This window comes from Ornithorhynchus anatinus, chromosome 11, assembly GCF_004115215.2.
Source record: "Ornithorhynchus anatinus isolate Pmale09 chromosome 11, mOrnAna1.pri.v4, whole genome shotgun sequence".
Lineage (NCBI taxonomy): Eukaryota > Metazoa > Chordata > Mammalia > Monotremata > Ornithorhynchidae > Ornithorhynchus > Ornithorhynchus anatinus.
In genome coordinates, this window is record NC_041738.1 from 39,056,700 (window position 1) to 39,078,720 (window position 22,021).

Here is a 22,021-nt window from a genome sequence, read left to right on the forward strand (position 1 = left end):
GAGAGCAGTGAACAGTATTCTTGCAGGTAAATAATGCCCCCCACAACACCTTTTCTGCTGCTGCCCCCACCCTGCCCTTCCCCTATGCTGGGGTGGCTCTGGTGGCGGTGGGAGAGGGAAGTATGGGATCTCAGTGCTCAGCGCTTAGAACAGTGCTTGGCACATAGTAAGTGCTTAACAAATACCATCATCACTATTATCTATACCCAGGGATGGGCCTGGGTTGGCTGTATACCTCACTGTAAAAATGAAAATTCTGTGTATTACCTGCAAGAATACTGTTCACTGCTCTATTAGTGTTTTATGGGATTCTATTCATTTATTCATTCATTCATTCAATAGTATTTATTGAGTGCTTACTATGTGCAGAGCACTGTACTAAGTGCTTGGAATGTACAATTTGGCAACAGATAAAGACAATCCCTGCCCATTTATGACTTATAGTCTAATCGGGGGAGACAGACAAAAACAATAGCAATAAATAGAATCAAGGGGATGTACATCTCGTTAACAAAATAAATAGGGTAATAAAAACATATACAAATGAGCAAATGAGCACAGTGCTGAGGGGAGGGGAAGGGAGAGGGGGAGGAGAAAGGGAGAGAGGGAGATTCCCCCAAAGGATTTTCTTTTTTCAACCAAAATGAACCTGTTTTTACAAAGTGTGGGCAGTACCTGTTTTCAAGGATATGCTGGGTGGGATTGAACAGTTAAGATAAACTAATTTTGCAAGTTCGAATTTCTTTCTCCACCCTCTCTGTGACTTTTGCCTGTAGAATTGGATTGGTAATATGTAAATCTCTTTACCAACAGCAATGTGTCAGTTTGCCCATTAAGGTCGTGTATTTTAGACTCCCTCTTATCAACATCAAGGCCAAAAAACAAGTAGTTTGAAACTGTGGCTCACAGCGCTAGTCTTTATAGGAGAAGCAAAAAATAAAATTGTCATCACATTACCATTCATTCATTCATTCAATAGTATTTATTGAGCGCTTACTATGTGCAGAGCACTGTACTAAGCGCTTGGGATGAACAAGTCGGCAACAGATAGAGACAGTCCCTGCCGTTTGACGGGCTTACAGTCTAATCGGGGGAGACGGACAGACAAGAACAATGGCACTAAACAGCGTCAAGGGGAAGAACATCTCGTAAAAACAATGGCAACTAAATAGAATCAAGGCGATGTACAATTCATTAACAAAATAAATAGGGTAACGAAAATATATACAGTTGAGCGGACGGGTACAGTGCTGTGGGGATGGGAAGGGAGAGGTGGAGGAGCAGAGGGAAAAGGGGAAAATGAGGCTTTAGCTGCGGAGAGGTAAAGGGGGGATGGCAGAGGGAGTAGAGGGGGAAGAGGAGCTCAGTCTGGGAAGGCCTCTTGGAGGAGGTGATTTTTAAGTAAGGTTTTGAAGAGGGAAAGAGAATCAGTTTGGCGGAGGTGAGGAGGGAGGGCGTTCCAGGACCGCGGAAGGACGTGACCCAGGGGTCGACGGCGGGATAGGCGAGACCGAGGGACGGCGAGGAGGTGGGCGGCAGAGGAGCGGAGCGTGCGGGGTGGGCGGTAGAAAGAGAGAAGGGAGGAGAGGTAGGAAGGGGCAAGGTGATGGAGAGCCTTGAAGCCTAGAGTGAGGAGTTTTTGTTTGGAGCGGAGGTCGATAGGCAACCACTGGAGTTGTTTAAGAAGGGGAGTGACACGCCCAGATCGTTTCTGCAGGAAGATGAGCCGGGCAGCGGAGTGAAGAATAGACCGGAGCGGGGCGAGAGAGGAGGAAGGGAGGTCAGAGAGAAGGCTGACACAGTAGTCTAGCCGGGATATAACGAGAGCCCGTAATAGTAAGGTAGCCGTTTGGGTGGAGAGGAAAGGGCGGATCTTGGCGATATTGTAGAGGTGAAACCGGCAGGTCTTGGTAACGGATAGGATGTGTGGGGTGAACGAGAGGGACGAGTCAAGGATGACACCGAGATTGCGGGCCTGCGGGACGGGAAGGATGGTCGTGCCATCCACGGTGATGGAGAAGTCTGGGAGCGGACCGGGCTTGGGAGGGAAGATGAGGAGCTCAGTCTTGCTCATGTTGAGTTTTAGGTGGCGGGCAGACATCCAGGTGGAGACGTCCCGGAGGCAGGAGGAGATGCGAGCCTGAAGGGAGGGGGAGAGGACAGGGGCGGAGATGTAGATCTGCGTGTCATCTGCGTAGAGATGGTAGTCAAAGCCGTGAGAGCGAATGAGTTCACCGAGGGAGTGAGTGTAAATGGAGAACAGAAGAGGGCCAAGAACTGACCCTTGAGGAACTCCAACAGTTAAAGGATGGGAGGGGGAGGAGGCTCCAGCGTAGGAGACCGAGAATGATCGGCCAGAGAGGTAAGAGGAGAACCAGGAGAGGACAGAGTCCGTGAAGCCAAGGTGAGATAAGGTACGGAGGAGGAGGGGATGGTCGACAGTGTCAAAGGCAGCAGAGAGGTCAAGGAGGATCAGAATGGAGTAGGAGCCATTGGATTTGGCAAGAAGGAGGTCATGGGTGACCTTAGAGAGAGCAGTCTCGGTAGAGTGGAGGGGACGGAAGCCAGATTGGAGGGGGTCTAGGAGAGAATGGGAGTTAAGGAATTCTAGGCATCGATTGTAGACGACTCGTTCTAAGATTTTGGAAAGGAAGGGTAGTAGGGAGATAGGACGATAACTGGAGGGGGAAGTGGGGTCAAGAGCGGGTTTTTTTAGGATGGGGGAGACGTGGGCGTGTTTGAAGGCAGAGGGGAAGGAGCCCTTGGAGATTGAGTGGTTAAAAATAGAAGTTAAGGAAGGGAGGAGGGCAGGGGCGATGGTTTTAAGAAGGTGAGAGGGAATGGGGTCCGAGGCGCAGGTGGAGGGGGTGGCACTTGCGAGGAGGGAGGAGATCTCCTCTGAGGATACTGCAGGGAAGGATGGGAAAGTAGGGGAGGGGGTTGTTGGGGGGGAGGGGAGAGGCGGAGGGGTGACTTTGGGGAGCTCAGACCTGATCGTGTTGATTTTCGTGAGGAAATAGGTGGCCAGATCATTAGGGGTGAGAGATGGGGGAGGGGGAGGAACAGGGGGCCTAAGGAGAGAGTTAAAGGTCCGGAACAATCGGCGGGGGTGACGGGCATGGGTGTCGATGAGGGAGGAGAAGAAGCTTTGCCTGGCGGAGGAGAGGGCAGAGTTAAGGCAGGAAAGGATAAATTTGAAGTGTGTGAGGTCGGCTTGGTGCTTGGACTTTCGCCAGCGGCGCTCAGCAGCTCGAGCATAGGAGCGTAGGAGGCAGACGGAGGAGGTGATCCAGGGCTGTGGGTTAGTGGCGCGAGAGCGGCGGAGGGAAAGGGGGGCAAGAGAGTCGAGATGAGTAGTGAGGGTGGAGTTGAGAGCGGAGACCTGATCGTCGAGAGTGGGAAGAGAGGACAGGGCGGCAAGGTGAGGCGAGATGCTATTGGAAAGACGGATGGGATCGAGAGAGCGGAGGTCTCTGTGGGGCAGTAGCGAAGATTTGCAGGGGGAGGGAGTGTGAGAGATGAGGCAGGTGAGAAGGTTATGGTCCGAGAGAGGGATTTCAGAGTTGGTGAGTGAGGAGATAGTGCAGCGGTAGGAGATGACAAGATCGAGGGTGTGACCGAGTCGGTGAGTGGGCGCGGTATGGTGGAGGAGGAGGTCGGCAGAGTCGAGGAGGGATAGCAGGTGGGCGGCAGAGGAGTCGTCGGGTACATCCGTATGGATGTTGAAGTCTCCAAGGATCAGAGTGGGCAGAGAGAAGGAGAGAAGGAAGGTGAGAAAGGGGTCAAGGTGGTTGAAGAAGTCGGAGGTGGGACCGGGAGGGCGGTAGATGACGGCGACAAGTAACTGGAGTGGGTGGTAGAGGCGAATGATATGGGCTTCGAAGGAGGGGAAGGAGAGGGAGGGGGGAGGAGGGATAGTGCGGAAGCGGCATCGGGGCGAGAGGAGGAAGCCGACGCCTCCTCCCTTACCGGTGAGTCTGGGGGAGTGGGAGAAGGAGAGGCCTCCGCTGGAGAGAGCGGCGGCGGAGACCGTGTCTTCGGGAGAGAGCCACGTTTCCGAAAGGGCGAGGAGGAGGAGAGAGCGGGAGAGGAAAAGGTCATGGATGAAAGGTAGCTTGCCTGTAACAGAGCGGGGGTTCCAGAGGCCACACTTGAAAGTAGCTGTGGGTGCAAGGGGAGGAGGGGGGGAGGGGCGGGGGGAGGGGAGGGTTTGGATGGGAAGGAGGTGGCGGGGCCCTGGACGAGGAGAGGGGGATGAGGGGTGGCGGTGAGACAAGAGGACTGGGATGGGGCGTGGGTAATGAGCAATCAATCAACCCTATTTATTGAGCACTTACTGTGTGTAGAGCACTGTATTAAGGGCTTGGGAGAGTTTGGGGAGAATACTGGTCTAGTGGAATCAGTGTGAGGCTGGGGACCAGAAGACCTAGTTCTGATAGTCCTTAGTTCAGCCCCTAATTTTCTGAAACACCATGGGAGACTAATTTGTTCCCTCAGTATCTCAATTTCCCCAATGTAAAACTGTTAATTATTTCCCTATGAATGGTTGGGGACAAAACAAAATAATTAACGAGAATGAGCTTTAGAAGAATAAGTGCTATACACCTTCAGTGCTGTATATATGGAAAATATGACTAACTCTAGAGGTGTTTACAACCCGAATAAATGTTGCATAATGTATGTAGTTGCATAAATTATGCATACACATATGGATATTTAAGTATACATGTATATTTAAATATGTGTGGAGGAGCGGTGGATCAGAAATCAGACACTGCTTAGGCCTCAGAAGCTCTATGGAAGCAGTGAGGCTGGAGGGCAGGTATAGAAGGACCTTGGGTTGGTGGACAGGAGAAAGATTATTCCAAACAGGAGGAATGATCTATAATAATGTTTAAAATGCTGAGGCCTGGAGCCTGACAGCAGGTTTGGCTAGCTGGAAGGTCATTCAGTGGAAGTCTATGGAGTCTTTCATAAGAACACAATATAAACAATGCCATATGGAGTCTAGCTAGCCTAGTCTTCTGTCTCTGACACCAAAAGATGCTTAAGGGAATGGAATGATGTTTTCCCTCTAATACCCGATTAGGGATTTCTCATCCATGAATTTATCCACCTCCTTCTTCCACACCTAACTGCTATTTTCTCAAATGTGATACTTTAAGTAGATACTGCCCATGCAAACAGATGAACAACATTTTTCACTTCTTGATTCGACTGAACTTTAAATAAGTGCAAGTGTCCCATCCTAATGAGGGTGAGCATGCTCCTCTGTTCTTAACATTTCAGGTCTCTCCCGTGACCTTATAGCAACCGAATCCAACCAGCATGCCAGCCGGTTGAAGCTTGCTTGGGGAGAGAGGACATGTAATAATAATAATAATGTTGGTATTTGTTAAGCGCTTACTATGTGCCGAGCACTGTTCTAAGCGCTGGGGTAGATACAGGGTAATCAGGTTGTCCCACGTGAGGCTCACAGTTAATCCCCATTTTACAGATGAGGTAACTGAGGCACAGAGAAGTTAAGTGACTTGCCCAAAGTCACACAACTGTCAAGTGGCAGAGCTGGGATTCGAATTCATGACCTCTGACTCCCAAGCCCATGCTCTTTCCACTGAGCCATGCTGCTTCTCAGCACACGCTGAGATGTACTGGACTCAATTCCTGATGTTTATGAATGCAACCCAAATCGTATTTCAAGTAAAATCTAAATCATAATGCTTCCTTCACAGGTCATTTTATGAGGGAATTTTATGGAAAAATCTATGTTGTTACTCCTGTAATATGCTAGTCAGTGTCTGTGAGCACTGCAATTCCACCGACCGAATCACGTAGGACCAACCACATTTATGCCCCACCAGACTTCATTTTGCTTACAACCTGGGACCATTTCCCTCTGATTTTGAATTCTTGGAAGCAGGGCTGAAACATTTGCTCTCTCCACTAAACCCTCTCAGGTTTCACCAGCTAGGCTGGCTAAACCACTTCTCCTGGTCCTTTTTTAAGAAAACTATGCCACATGGCAAGCAGGTGAGTTATCAAAAAGTGTAAGTTCCAGCCCAATTTTAGCAAATAAATAGGTAGAGTCGGGGTGGGTAAAGCAATCAAGACCCGATTAGGACTGGAATGACAGAACTTAATGTGTGCCCAGAAAACCATGTCCTCCTTTTAAAGTAAAACAATGCCAGTTTCACTCTAGCCAGTTGGTAATTGAGACTGCTGTTCTCCTCGGAAGATCCGTTCTGTCCTGAACCCAATGTTCCTTTCCCCTTAATGGGGCCAGATTTCTAACTCCTTCTTTTAGACACTAATCCTCAAGGTTATCTCAGCATGCTCCTGGAAGGATCACCAGAGCCTGCATACATTTGCAGATTAGTGGCTCCTGCCATTAGCAAATTGGAAATTTCACCCCCATTCCTTTCAGAGTGGGATTTTTCTTCCCTTAATATATGTGTTAGGATTCCTATTTTTGCATGTTCTTTATGATTATAAAAAGCATTTCAATCTTCCCTGGCTGCTTCAGCCTTCTGGTGGGTTTCATGGATTTTAAATGTAATGGCTTATCTGGGGGACCAGAGCAAAGACTCTAAATACTACTAATGGGAAGAGCTGATCCTTGACCCAGAAACCAAATATTGATATGGAAACAATGCTCAAACGCAGCTGTGCTAAGCACCAATAAATCAGAAAGTTCACTTGAGGTCACAAGGACAACTCTTTCAGCAACAATTGAGTTATGGAGAGGTGTGGGTGCTGGTGAAGAGCGATGGTTATAAGGCTGTGTTGTTATGAAGCCAGACCTTGGCTCCAATATATAAAAGAAATGTTGGATTGGCCTTTCTGGGGAGTGGCAGGGGAGAGGTGAAAAGGGTGGGCTGGTGGCAGGAAGCCCCCCACCACCCAAGCGGACATTTGCTGGTCATTGTCAGAATGAGTACTTACTGTGTACACAGCACAATACTAAGTGCTTGGGAGAGTACCCTATAGCAGAGTTGGTAGACAGGTTCTCTGACCACAAGGAGTTTACAGTCTAGAGGTGGGGGACAGCCATTAAAATAAATTATGGATATGTACATAAATTCTGTGGGGCTGAGGTATAAATCCAAATGCAAGGGCCATGCAGAATAATAATAATAATAATTATTATGGAAGTTAAGCACTTATGTGTCAAGCACCCTACTAAGCACTGGGGAAGATACAAGCTGATCAGGTTGTTCACAGTCCATGTCCCACATGGAGTTCACAGTCTTAATCCCCACCTTACAGAGAAGTAAAGGGACTTGCCCAAAGTCACACAGTAGACAAGTGATGGAACTGGGATTAGAATCCAGGTCCTTCTGACTCCCAGGCCTGTGCTCTATCCACGAGGCCATGCTGCTTTCCCAAAGGAAAGGGACTAGGGTAAATTAAGGCTTAGTCGGGAAAGGCCTCTTGGAGGAGATGTAATTTAAATAAAGATTTGAAGGTGGGGAGAGGGGTGGTCTGTCAGATAAGAAGGAGGAGGGAGTTTCAGGCCAGAGGTAGGACATGGGTGAGGAGTAAGCAGTGAGATAGATGTAAGTGAGGTACAGTGAGTAAGTTGGCATTAGAATGAAGTGAGCATGCTAGATTGTAGTAGAAATCAATAAGATAGGAGGGGGTGAGGTGACTGAGTTGCTTTTAAACCAATGGTAAGGAATTTCTGTCTGATGCACAAGTGGATGGTCAACCACTGGAGGTTCTTGAGGAGTGAAGAGACATTAAAGGAACATTTTTTTAGAAAAATGATCTGGACAGCAGAGTGATGTACAGACTGAGTTGGGACAGACCAATGGCAGGAGGGTCAGACTGGAGTGTGATAACAGTAGTCAAGGAAGGGTAGGATAGGTTTATGATTAGGAAATCCTGGGCATGGCAGGTGGTTTGATATCTGAATAGAGTTAAATGTAAAGTGCATTTATATACCAAACTATGATTCTGGGAAAGGAGCAATTTCCATATTTATTCCAGCTTGAATTTTCAACTTGTTTTCTATTTATTCAGGCCATAGTCATCAAATGGTCCTAGAGTACTGGCCTTAGAGTACCTAGTGACATCTGTAATTCATTTTAATACCTTTAATTTATTTTAATAATAATAATAATGTTGGTATTTGTTAAGCGCTTACTATGTGCCGAGCACTGTTCTAAGCGCTGGGGTAGACACAGGGGAATCAGGTTGTCCCACGTGGGGCTCACAGTCTTAATCCCCATTTTACAGATGAGGGAACTGAGGCACAGAGAAGTTAAGTGACTTGCCCACAGTCACACAGCTGACAAGTGGCAGAGCTGGGATTCGAACTCATGAGCCCTGACTCCAAAGTCCATGCTCTTTCCACTGAGCCACGCTCCCTCTCGAGTGTGTCTGGCTCCTCCACTAGATCAATTCCTTGAGGGCAGGGGTCCTTCCGACCAGTCTCCTGTTTTGTACTCTCACAAGCTCAGTACAGTATACAGTGCTCAGTAAGAACCATTCATCGATTGATTGACTGCTATCTGCTGAGTGGTAAGCTTCTTGAGGGCACGGATCATGGCCTTCTAAATATTTTGCATTCTTCCAAACAGTGCAAAGCTCTATATACAATAGGTATTCAATAAATCCTATAATGGATGATACCCATTTCCAGGGCATTTTTCCTTCAAAACAGTTCCCATAAGTCAGTGAGTCACTGTGACTCTCTCTCTCTCCAAAATATACTTACAAATGTGTGTATGTCCATTTTTCACTTGAGAGGATGACACTACTAATTGTTTGCTACTAATAAACAATTAGTTGAGGTGACAGGGAGGGTTAATGGTAGAACCAGGAAAGATATGGTAGAACCATAGGAAAGGAAAGGAAGGGTAGAAAGTAAACTCATTGTAGGCAGGGAACACTTCTACCACTTCTGTTATAGTGCACTCTCCCAAGTGCTTAGTACAGTGCTCTGCACACAGTAGGGGCTCAATAACTATGACTGATTGATTGATTATTCTAGATCAAGGTTTCCATGCTTAGGCATACTCAACATCTCTTTAATCCAAATTTCCCTTGAAAATGAAGCCTACTGCTTGTGGGCTGAGTGGAAAGTTAGCCTAAAACCAGGCCAAATGGGTTAACATTTCTCTACAAGGAGACATTTGGGCTATGACAAAGGATACTTTTACCATTTAAACCTACCCCTTGCACTTTTCACACTGACTTACTCATGCTCCAAAGCTTGGGATTGGCAGTCCGGTGAAATTTGAAAGGGAGCACTGTAGTATTACAGTGTTCCCAATCAGGTATTTAACAGAGTAAATGAAGGTTTAGGCACTTTAGCCAGAGAAGGCAGACATCCACACATTATGTTTCCATACCCATGCATTCCATTAGGAAAGAACATGTGCTTCTCAACGTATGGCACACTAAAACTCAATTTACTCACATTTCTGATGCTCAAGGAACAAGGAATTCTGTATACCCTAACTTGACAGAAGAAGGACTTGGAACACAGCTGATGTCCTTAGGTAGTTTCTGTTAAATTGGTGTCTTCTAAAAGCTTAATTTTCTATGGAAAGCGTAAGGGCCTTCAAGGGGTTCTTGGGCCATGCAATAGCCTAAAAAGTGACAAGACAAATTCCTTCCCCTCAGACTTTGGAAGGAATAAGCCTACCCTTGGGCAAAAGGGGCAGCAAAATGCACTGTTAGAAACAGAAGTCAACAAAGAGCATCAAACATAGCTATGCTTTTAAAATGGCATCCTCCCACATATGGTTTATTATACACCATCCCCTAATACTTCTATTGCCGTAGACAGATTAAATAGATCAGAGTAGAGAACTCATGAAAAAAACTTTTCCACTTGACACAATGGATTGCAAATAACCACAAAGTACATTAGGAATCATTCTGAGCTGCCATTAGTACGAAGGAAGGAGTTGGATGATGGTTAGTGAACTTTCTCCACATCTCATCTCTCTACCCCACAAATTTTATCCTTGGATTACAGAACAAACCGTACTCAGCAACTAGAAACTGTTCATTTGCCCAGTCCCCAAACTCCATGTTTCTATTTGTTAGAAGACTGTGTTAAAGTCTTCTTGCCTTAAGTGTTTCAGAGTCTTAGGGACTATGACTAGTTCAAACTTCCATTACAATTTGCCATGGGGCAAAAAGAATTTTGTGTGATTAAGAATCATTCAGGGGTGGTGCGTGAGATGGAGTTGTATGTAAATGGCTCAGATTATACTTCTGAATTTTTAAAGCATCCTAAGTGGAGAGAGTTCCATGCCACACAAAGAGCTCAGCAATGCTAGGCATAAACACATGGGATTTAGCATTGGCAGGAGAGGTGAAAAATGGAGGCTGAATATTACAAAATTCAGTCACATTTTAAAATTTTCTGCTACAATAATTCACTTTATGTAGAATTAATGTGGCTGATTGAACGTTTGTGCTGTAATTTACTTATAATTAACATTTTATGGTGAACAGATTTCACCGTCTCCTTCATGCTGTGAACTCCAAGCCATAGGTCAAAAATAGAGATGAAACAGATAAGCACAAAATATTCTCACTGAAATATTAATGAGATTTTAATTTACTGCTTTAAAAACGCATCTTTCATCAATGTCTATATATTGAATCATTATTTTATTTTAATTTTTTAATCACAGTAAAAACATAATGAACTTTTATAGCTGGTTTAAAGACTCTAAAAAGTCCAATGTGCCCTGAAAGCACTAGGAAATTTAAAGCGCTCCAAACTCACGCAGGTAGCCAAAACCTTGTCTATAGTTGGGTGAGTGTTTGGTTTCAACATGGGCAGGAACTTCCTACCAATTCATCAATTTACAATAGCTTGTGGTAGCATCTTCTGATGGCTTCCTAAATGGAAACTCTAGTATTCCCCAAGGAAATACATCTAAGAACACTAAAAGCTGGGCAGGTAGTTTATTTTTCTCCTTGGACTGTGACAGAAAAACCATTGATATTTCAGCTGAGTCAAAGAGAACTGAGAGTGGAAGTTGAAAATTATTCAAATAGAGTAACTTTCCAATTTGGAGTTTACAGGGGCACTGTCTCAGAGTCCAGTGGTTGTAAATGTTTCCTAGTGTCATGCATTAAAAACCAGTGTCAATAGTGGATTCTCTGGTGTGATATTAGGCCATTCTGGAAACACTGAACACTATGAAAAGAATGCCCTACCTTCACCATTTTCCCTTTAATGGCACCCTTAAAAATTGAAGAACCTATTCTTTAGCTGGTGGAAAATAACTAGACAGGAAACTAGTCAAATGATTAAACGGAATGTGGCTTTGTGTCTTCTATTCTGCTTATATTGTTGGTGGAATTTTGATAAAAGGAACAGCTTCATGACCTTTCCCTATGGAATTCCCCCTTGGCCAATTCCACGGTGAGCTCCTAAACCAATAATGCAACTGTTAAAACATTCCAAATCCAATCCCGGATTGTTGAATTTGCTGCTGCGTTTGCCAGTAGAGAATAAGACTGGAGACAGAAATGCAAATGTGATTAATCACGATCAGAAACGCTGGCCTTTGGACTCCTCTGAGTTAGGAGCTTCATACTAGTTGAGTTTATTTTTTTTCTGCCAAGTTATAGTATTTCTGGAGTGAAGGCAAGTGTCTCAAGAAGGATAACTTTAAGTAGCTCAATTCAAAACTTTGTGTTTCTGGATCCAGGCCAACTGGATCCTAACTACGGTGAATCTTTTGTTCAAATACACTTTCAGAACACATTCCTTCAAACAACAAAATATTACTAATGTGAGTGTTCAAACACTACTATATTTTTAGTGAATCTCTAATTGTTATTTGTCTAATGGGCTGTATTCACTTGCAGGAATGAGCTAGATATCTGGAGCCAAATGAAAACCTATAGACAAGAATTCTGAGGGCCTGATTCCCCTCATCAAGATCATGGAATTAAGAAAGAGATGATTGCGTTTATTGAGAAATCAAGGGTCCCATCAATGTTGGGGCCAATGACTTCCTGAAGTTCTTTTTCCTGACCTTGGTGGGGAAATATGTCGAACTCCTAACCTAGTTAGAAGGAATTGCAGGCAGAGAGGAGGCACAGATTTATGGAAGATATCGGGGAACACTCCCCAAAATATGGTTAGATTATCTAGTGTCATTTTATCTGTTGTGCATTCCCTACAGTCCTGAGCATTGTAGAGCGATCAAGCCAAGATCATTCCATGGATGGAAAGGTGACACTGAATGGAGACTGAAGATATCAGTGAGGAAGTCAGCAAAGACATCACAATTCAACAGAGACATTTCATTCCTTCCAATTTCCACCATGCACTAGCCCATTCAAAGAACTTATTAGAATTTCAAATGAAAAGCTGAATAATATGAGCATTGTAAATCAGCTACAAACAGCCTTTAAAACTGTGTCAGGAGAAAATATACATGTAATTTTCTTTTTTATATTGCATTTTTTCACCCCCAAAGGTTTGTTTGCCGAGAACCAGTACCTGTTTGTTTTTTAAAAAGTGAATCTGAATGACTTTGAGAAGAGTGAAGGGGCCCTATTGGCAACATTCTTTCACTTGGACTGTCAGGAACCTGTCAATCCTGTGGGTTTAGGATATGACCTTATGTCAGATGACATTTTCCTACCTGCAATCCCTGTGTACTAGGATTTCAGCCAGCATCATTTCAATGCTGTCCAGACTTCATGAGAGAGAGAATGGGGGCTGGGGTGTGAAGGGAAGGTTGGGGAATCCAGCCTGCCTTCATCTAAACATTACCTGAAAGAAAGGACAGAGTTGAAACAGGAACCCTCAGTGTTATTTGCCTGAATAGTGGGTTGAATTGTGTTGCAGGAATGAGATAGATACTTGCAGCTGACTGAAAACCTACTGAAAAAATTCAGAGAGCCTGATTCCCCTCAACCAGATCATGGAATTAGGAAAGAGATAACTGCACCTGAGAAATCAGAAGTCCCATCAGCTTTGGGGAACAATGGCTTCCCAGAGCTCTCTTCTCCGACCTTGGACAGAGATGAAACAGGAAACGCCTTATAGAAGAAATAGATGGCACCGTCACTCTCAGTACTCGTAATGTTCTCCTCCTTGCTGGTGTCAGCAGTGATCACTGTACATGCCCGCAGTGGCCCCAAGAGTCTACCAAATAATTCTACATTTGGCTTTAGTAGTCCCCTTAGAAGAACTCCTAGAAATAAAATAATGAATTTCTCAATTTGACAAATTTCTGAAGGAATAACAAGAACTGGTCATCTTGCTATTACTGTGACATTTCCTGTGAAGAATCATCAAGCTCTCTACCAAGACTGCTTACATTTCAGAGGACTGTTGATGAGGAGCAAACCACACCACCTTTATCCACAAACAACCCCGATAACATTTTTGATATAGGACATCTGACTTGTCCAAAATCTTGGCTGTTTGCTCTAGATCCTATTGAGTGAGATGGAATCACAGAGAGTCACAGGATATCTAGAAATAACGCAAGCCAGATAAGGTGAAAGCAGAGATTATTTTAGCTTTCCTTACTCACCAGTATGTGGGCATCTCCCCCACAGGTAGATACTGTAGTATATAAAGGAATGTAGTATATAGGAAGCAGTGTGGCCTAGTGGATAGAACATGGGCCTGGGAGTCCAAAGGACCTGAGTTCTAATCCCAGCTGTCTCTTGTCTGCTGTGTGACTTTGGGCAAGTCATTTGACTTCCCTCTGTCTCAGTTACCTCATCTGTAAAAGGGGGGGATTAAGAATAATAATAATAATAATGTTGGTATTTGTTAAGCGCTTACTATGTGCCGAGCACTGTTCTAAGCGCTGGGGTAGACATAGGGGAATCAGGTTGTCCCACTTGGGGCTCACAGTCTTAATCCCCATTTTACAGATGAGGGAACTGAGGCACAGAGAAGTTAAGTGACTTGCCCACAGTCACACAGCCGACAAGTGGCAGAGCTGGGATTCGAACTCATGAGCCCTGACTCCAAAGCCCGTGCTCTTTCCACTGAGCCACGCTGCTTCTCTAATGTGAGCCCCATGTGGGATGTGGACTCTATCCAACCTGATTAGCTTGTATTTACCCCAGCGCTTAGTACAGTGCATAGCACATAGTAAATGCTTAAGAAATACCATAAAAAGGAGCTTTAAGAAACTTGGGCCTGTATATTACCCACTTTATGGATAAGGATCCTTAAATCAGCTGCTGTCGAAAATGTAGTTTGTACATTCATAATTTCACGGGGACATCTTTTTACTCTTCTGAAGGCCCAGCTTGATAAATGGCAACCTCAAAGTAAAGAGTTGGAAAGGTAGATTTCACCCCAGAATTCTCTTCTCCTAGTTCACATCTGCGCTGGAATCTTCTTGACTGTGGCTGTTGAAGGGTCAAGTACAAAAGTCAAACAGCACTCGTTCCTCAAAAACCTCAATAAGCATCGACCATTCTGCCCTATGACTAAAAAACACCCTCTACACAAAAAACTCTGCTCCTTTTAAATCAATCATATTGAGTGTTTACTGTGCACAGGGGACCATACTAAGCACTTGGGAGAGTACAACACAACAGACATATTTTCTGCCCATAATGAGCTTCTTGCCTCTCATTCTCTGTCTCCTCAACTTGCTGTCCACAAACTGGCCAAATGTCTTGCCCTATACGTAAACCATCTCTCTTTCTTAATCTCATTCCCGGACAATATCATCTGCTATTCCAAACAATTTCAGTCTCCTTCCTTGAAAGCTATTTCCAAAAGGGTGGAAACATAGAACAAGAGCCTGATCTCAGAAAACGCAGAGATGTACTTACAAAACACAGAAACAACTATTCTGGTTGAAAATAACCCAGCTCTATAGGTAAAGCAGCTCATTTGCCTACTTAATGAAGCTAGTCCATAAGACTAGGTCAGCTGCTTAAGGTAGCATTTACAGTTTGGTATGATAACTGCTTGCAATCTGATGACTGGGCTCTAGTCTGAAGGAAGAAACTTGGATTTAAGGATATTTCTACCTATGGTTGGTAAAATCAATTAAAACAGGAAAGAGATGGAAAAAGCTGGTTTAATTTTCAATAAGTCAAAAATGTCAAGCAGGTAAAAGGGAGCAAAAGTTGTACTAAAATACAGTATCAACTTCAGATGACATATGGTCTTTCTAACATCACTAGAGGTCAAATGACCCCTCAAATTTACTCTGGTGAATGAGAAGAACTGCACTGTACCGTGGTTTCAGAAACTGCTCTGTATTTATCATCACATTTTAGAAGATGGTTTTGTTTCTGTATTAACCTTTTGGCTTCTCTATAAAATCAGTATGAACTACACTGGATTATTCTTTTGTGACATCGGGTTTAAATAATCTGTTACTGACACACTTTCTTCTGCAATTTGTCACTCTTCCCAAAACAACCTGCCATCACTTTCTCAAACAAACATTTCCTTTATTACAACCATTTACCATATGTAGCTACCCTAAAACAGCCAAAGTTGATTTGAACAGTAAAGAAGAATATAGGATGAATGTCGCTACTGCTTAAAAGTACACTTTAGCCCACTCAGTTCTGCTCTTGCTCATTATTCTTGAGTTACAAGGCCCAAACTCAGAAAGAATTCCAAATATGAGGTACCCTTATTGTAGTTGTTCTTTAACTACAGGCATGAAAAATGCAATAATGACAAGAATTAAAACTGATCTCATATTAAAAAAAATAAAATTGGAATAACTGGCTTTATCTACCAGAAGTAACCCTCAGTCAGAATATTGCCACCATAGATTTTCAGTACAGCTTACTCAACAGAACATTCATTAAAATGTACAAGCTTTTCCCTAGGCCTTCTCCTGATTCATATCCCAAGGATTTCCTCTGGCTCTGTACTGACTCACTTTTTATTGGCTAGGACAGAGAGGCAAAGGAAAATCTTCTTCTACTGAAGTAAATCCCAACTCTGCCACCTGTCTGCTGTGTGACTTTGGGTAAGCCACTTCAATTCTCTGTGCCTCAGTTAGCTCATCTGTAAAATGGGGATGAAGACTGTGAGCCCCATGTGGGACAAGAACTGTGTCTAATCTGATTTGCTTGTATCCACACCAGCACTTAGGACAGAGCCTGGTAGATATTAAGTGCTTAACAAATGCCATAATTATTATTTGAGGACTAGGTTTGGTGGTGACAGGTGCCACAGGAGACACTACAAAACTCTAGCTGCTGATCTGGTCAGTGCTTTTCCTTTATAGTTTCTCCCTCTTTATGTTCATCCACTGATTTCTCTTTTTCCCTCTCTCTTTTTTATGGTATTTGTTGAATGGTTACTATGTATTAAGTACTGTTCTAAGTGTTGGGGTAGAGTGGGGTAGGGTGTTGGGGTAGTGTTGGGGTTAATCAGGCCTGATACAGTCCCTGTCCACATAGGACTCAGAGTCTAAGCAGGAGGGAGAACAGGTATTTAATACCCATTTTTCAGTTGAGGAAACTGAGGCACAGAGAAGGTAAATGACTTGTCCAAGCTCACAAAGCAGACAAATGGGGAAGCCAGGATGAGAAGACAGGTCATCTGGCTCCCAAGCCCTTGCTTTATTCTCTAGGCCATGATGCTTTCCAGCTTCTCTCTTCAGCACCAAGCCTTCTTCCTGTTCTCCCCCGGTCCCACCTTTCACCCCAATTCCCTGATTCACCCAGAGTTTCAGGACTTGAACAGAAACATTTACTGTAACCTCTGCTTCCTGATTCATGGGCCCTCACATAAATAACTCAGAGCCATAAAATGATAGCCCAACCATTCTGGGATGAGAAAGTGGGGGGCAGATGTCAACGTGAGTCTAACAGGAGGAGGGGACTCTATAATGAGGGCCAGTGGAGAGGCACTGCCTGTTGGCAAATGCAAACATTCTCAACAAGCTAAAGAAAACAGCTCTCGGTTATTCTGGGAAATGATCTTTCTTACATTTGGCCACAAAAGAGACCGCCTTCTTTGCTCATTCAGGGGCCATGCCACTTATTTATTAAAATATCCTCAGTATCTTAAGAAAAAATATTAATACATTAAAATAAATAACACTTCAAAGGCAGAAATGAACATATAAGCAGATGCAGTGCAGGTTCATTCCAGCTTCTTTTATTTTTTTCTAAGTGCCTTTCCTTAATAAAAACCATCAAATATCATTGGGAATTATTACTAATTTTTTTAACAGCACTGAAGAATTAAAGGGAGAGAAAGAGAGAGTATGAGAGTGAGCAAGTGAGAGAGAGGGAGAGAGAGAAAGAGAGAAAGAGAGGTTAAGCTCAAAGGCAGAGAGAGCGAAATGGACCAGATTATACAAAATTAAAAAGCAAATACGAGCAGACAATTTGTGCCGAGTGATTGCAAGCAATTACAGTCCGGCTTTTCTGGAGGGAAGATGGGGGGGAGGGGGTTATTTCAGCTTAAAAGGAGACTTTATTCATTCCTGATCAGCTTCTCCTACTATTCTCTCCTTTATTCTTGGATATCAATTTAAAAAAAAAAATCAGCCTTCAGATGTTACATGTCTAACCCTGCGAATCCCACCCCTGGGCAGAGAGGGAGGATTTAAGCTTCCAATCCGCTCTTTCTATAGCCCTGAAAAACCAATTTGCTCATGAAGAATAAAAAAAAAAAGAGGGGGGGAAAAAAGGGAAAAAAACCACAACAAGGGCATGTGTTTCTCTTGGAGGAGAGCTTCAATTTTACTGTAATTGTCTGAAGAAGGGGCCGCTTTGATCTGCAGAATTATTATTATGCTTCAAATGTCTGTCTGCTAATGTCACAGCTGCTCTTTGGGTTGGTCACACCAATGGTGCTTGGGGGCTAAGTTGGAACTCAACCTTGCTCTCGTTTCCTCTCTCCCTACTGTTTTTCCTTTGTCCAGAAAGAAAACTATCATTTTCTAGGCTCCTTCCAAAGCAATCGAAAGTGCTCCTTCATTGGTTTCCTTCAAGATTTCTAGAACAAGGGGCCCAAGGACTTCTAGATTTAATGGGCAGAAGATTACTGCTGGGGTTGGGGCTGTATGTCAATGATGAGAGAGGGAGAAAGAGAAAGGAATAGAAGCGATGTGGAGGAAAGAAGGAAAAAGGAGGAAAAAGTGAGAGAAAGATAAAAAGAGGAATTAAAATGGTGAAGTTGGGATTGTGCACTCTTGGTTTGATCTTGTACTCTCCCAAGAAATTGGTGTTCTGCACATAGTAAGAGCTCAATAAATGATTGATTGATTAGCTTCTTCCTCACAGAGGAATAGGTACTGGGAAGCTATTTGTGAAAAACACAAGGAATTATTCATCACATTTCCCTGATTTCAATTCTCTGAGTTAATAAATAGTTATGGCCCTTCTCTCCATATTTTACTGCTCAAAAGCAAAGAGTAACCCGAGAAACTGAATTTAACAAAAAGAGACAAAGCAGGTGTCCCTAAACATTGCAATTTGGACCCAAAGACGAAAAAAATGGCTTGCACCAAAACAGTAAATACAACTGAACCACCTCACACTTTTCATCATCACCTTCACACTCCCCCTCCCCATCCTCCAGCCCTTGCCATCTCCTGCATTCCTTAATGTGTTCAGGCCCCCTCTGAAATGGAACCCCAAGAAGGTGACTTACCTCACATATCCTCCAACACTGAGCCTAATGATGTGACAAAAGCAAAAGATCAGGTAGATCAAGTTGCTTTCTGTCAGGATCCTGTGGCCAAATGGAACCCCGCCCCAAACCTCACTGAGATCATTTTCAGCTGGGGTTCAATAAAAAACAGGGCCCAGCTGAGGGCCATAAACTGGAGTAGAATTTGGAGAAGGGCAAACCTGGGTGATATCTAGAAAGGCCTGCTGAGGAAGCAGGAATTTATTCATTTATATTGATATCTCTCTCCACCTCTAGACTGTAAGCTTTTTGCAGTCAGGGAATGTGTCCATTTATCCTTATATTATACTCTCCCAAGAACTTAGTACAGTGCTCAGCACAGAGTAAGTGATAAATAAATACAAATGAATGAATGGTCCCTGCTAACTGGATCCTGTAAAGGTGAAAACTTTAATCTAAGGAGCTGCAACCTGGGGGAAGATGTGGCATTTAAATCAGATGTACAGGGTCTCAGGTTAGTGGAGTGGCACCAAGCACCTGCCAAAATGGGGTATCACTTCTGCGCACTCCAACCACAGAATCCAGGTCTTCTGATTCCTGGTTCCATCCTCTTTTCACTAGGCTATGTTGTTTCCTTTCCTCGGTCACCACCTTTTCCTCTTCCTTCTTCTCTCACAAACAACTCCTGTCTTTCCTACTGGGTCCTCTACCCCGATCCAGAATCCTCCCTATCTCCCAGAAGACACTGTGCTTCAAGATTGCCACACAAACCATTTGGTAATCATGGGGGCAAATCACTGAGGTGACAATGGAGGCAGGAATTATGAAGAGTTCCTGGAGATGTTCTGGATGTAATTAATCTTCCCCTTTATCAGAGGTGCTGGAAGCTCAGTCCACAGTAATTGATGTAGGGACACACGGTATGAGCACCACTTTGCCCAGGGGAACTACACAACAACGACATGTTGCATTCATGCATAAGAAATCCCAACCTCATTGAACCAGTGGTTCATTCTACCCAGTGTTCTATCTCCAACAGAGGCAACAAGAGGTTTGGAGGACCAGTGATTTTTATTAATATCATTATTAATAAATAGAAAATATTTATTGTATTATTAAGTATTGTATTGTATTATTAAGTATATTGTATTAAGTATTGATTATGTGTTCAAACACTGTTCTAAGCTCTCTGGGATAGAAACAAGTTAGGTTGGACATAGTCCAATGTGTCCCACATGGGTCTCACAGTCTAAATAGGAGGAAGTAGGATTTATTCCCCTTTTTACAGCTGCAGAAACTGCGGCACAGAAAAGTTAAGTTTCTTGGCCAAGGTCACACAGCAAGCAATGAGCAGAAACAGGATTAGAATCCAGATCCTCTGCCTCCCAGGCTTGTCCTCTTTCCACTATGCCATGCTGTTTCTCAGTGTGATGCTTGCTCTTTCTCATCCCCAACATAAGAATAATGTCATTCATTATTCAATGTCATTCATTATTCAAAAGCTGTGGGGGCAAAACTGGATCAAGAAGAGTTCAGGACCAGACCTGCAAGACCTCAAACTCATTTAAGTTTTAGTTTGGCTCCTGCAGCCTGTGCCTTGAAGGTCTGGACCTGAACCCTTTGGGTACCTGTTTGCCTGCCCACCCCACCCCCCCACCCCAAGAGTTTACCTTGCAGGTAAAGCCCTGAACCCTTTTGGTTCCAGTTTGGCCTCCGCAGACTTTGCTTTGCACGTTTGGCCCCTAACCCTTTTTGTTCAGATTTAGGCACTTTTCTATTTAGAAAAAGATGAAGAAACTTTCTATCCCTAATTTTATCTTCCTGTTTAATGGGAAGGTCTGTGGAGGCACAATCTCATGCATCATCAGCAACAAAAAATAAAAGAATGCCAACTGGCTGGCAGAAATGACTTTGGCATACAAGCACCAAGTAGTGAAATCAGAACCTGCCAGTCAGAGCAAATCAGAACTAAATACCGTAAAAGCTCAGTGAGGAAAAAGAGTAAGTCTCCAAGGGCAGGCAGCCATTAAAAACAAATTATAAAAATTAGGAATGAACCTACTTCTGGCATGGGAATGACAAATCCCATCTTTGTTTGCAGTCTTAAAAAATACTTTCACTATAACAACACAAGCATCCTTCTATCTCCTTATCCCCCCAGGCACACGGCAAAGTGGTAGGTAAGGGTCTTGATAGTGAATGCGGCTGTCCCTTACTTGGCCTTCATTCATGGTGGACTTTCGAGGTGGATCAGATACCTCATCACCATAGACACATCTGAGGTGGGAACAGAGAGAAAAGTAGCAGGAGAAGAGGAAAAAGAGGAGTGGGGACAGAGGAAAAATAGGGAAGAGAGAAACAAGGACAAAGAAGAATAGAAAAAGATGGGGGAAAAAGGAATAAAGGAGAAGAAAAGGAACGAGGGGGAAAAGGGGGAAATCGGCAAGGGGCAGTACTCCCCTATCTCCTCCATTGCCATCTGCATCTCCTTTACTGCCTTGTCCAGGCCCTGGGGCTGGGGGGCTTGCTCCAGGTTGAGACAGTTTCTCCAGGGACAATACTGTTATTTCTGCCCAGAATTTGGCGGTGTCAGTGGCGGGAGTGGGCCAGGGTGAACTTGGCCTTATTTGAACTTGGTCCTGGGAGAACTGGCACATAATCTGGACTGTGCTCAATGTGGAAAAGCCCAAAGGGCCGATGAACCTCGGCTCAGTTGGTAATGACGGACAGGGGACCCTGCTACACGAAAGTTGGGCCTGTAGACCTGATGCCCCAGAAGGTCTCAGCTGCCTGAGCCTGAGTCCTGGGCGCATAGGCCTGGAATTTAGAGTAGCCACCAATGATACATTGCTTGCTGGATCTGGAACTTGGGCAGTCATAGTCCTTTTTTCTGGCATTTGTTAAGTGTTCACTATGGACCAGGTTCTGAACTAAGCACTGGGGTAGATACAAGTTAATCAGATTGGATGCAGTCCATGTCCCATGTGGGGTTCACAGTCAATCCCCATTTTTACAGATGAGATAATTGAGGTACGGAGAAATGAAGTGACTTGCGCAAGACCACACAGCAAAGTGGCAGAGCCGGAATTAGAACCCAAGTCCTTCTGACTCCTGGGTCTGTGCTCTCTCCTGCTCTCCCAAATATCCACCTTGCCCACCTGGAGGAAAACCTTGATAGTATAATAGGAGGCAGGGCAGAATCTAGGAGTGATTCCACTGTAACCTCTGCTGGGGCAGTAACAGTGTTAATGTCCAATGCAGCACGTCTCTGTCATTACCACCCACTTGGACTTTTGGGGCCAGTCACTACTAGCAGGCACCAAGCCCAAACACGACTGTGGCCCAGTTCGAAACAACCTAGCTCAAGCAATGTTTCCAGAAGGTGCAAACAAATGGGAGTTCTGCTTTAGCACCGGAAAATCTTGAGAACCAACCTTCCAG

General features: G+C 44.1%; 1 long non-coding RNA gene across 1 annotated transcript in view; it reads right to left on the bottom strand.

Moving 5' to 3' along the window:
* Positions 1-18,693, bottom strand: part of LOC120638702 — a 303,340-nt gene extending 284,647 nt beyond the window's left edge. Inside the window, exon 1 of the long non-coding RNA XR_005660588.1 lies at positions 18,602-18,693. This is a non-coding gene — a long non-coding RNA (uncharacterized LOC120638702). The remainder of the gene's footprint in view (positions 1-18,601) is intronic.
* Between the last annotated feature and the right edge of the window lie 3,328 nt (positions 18,694-22,021).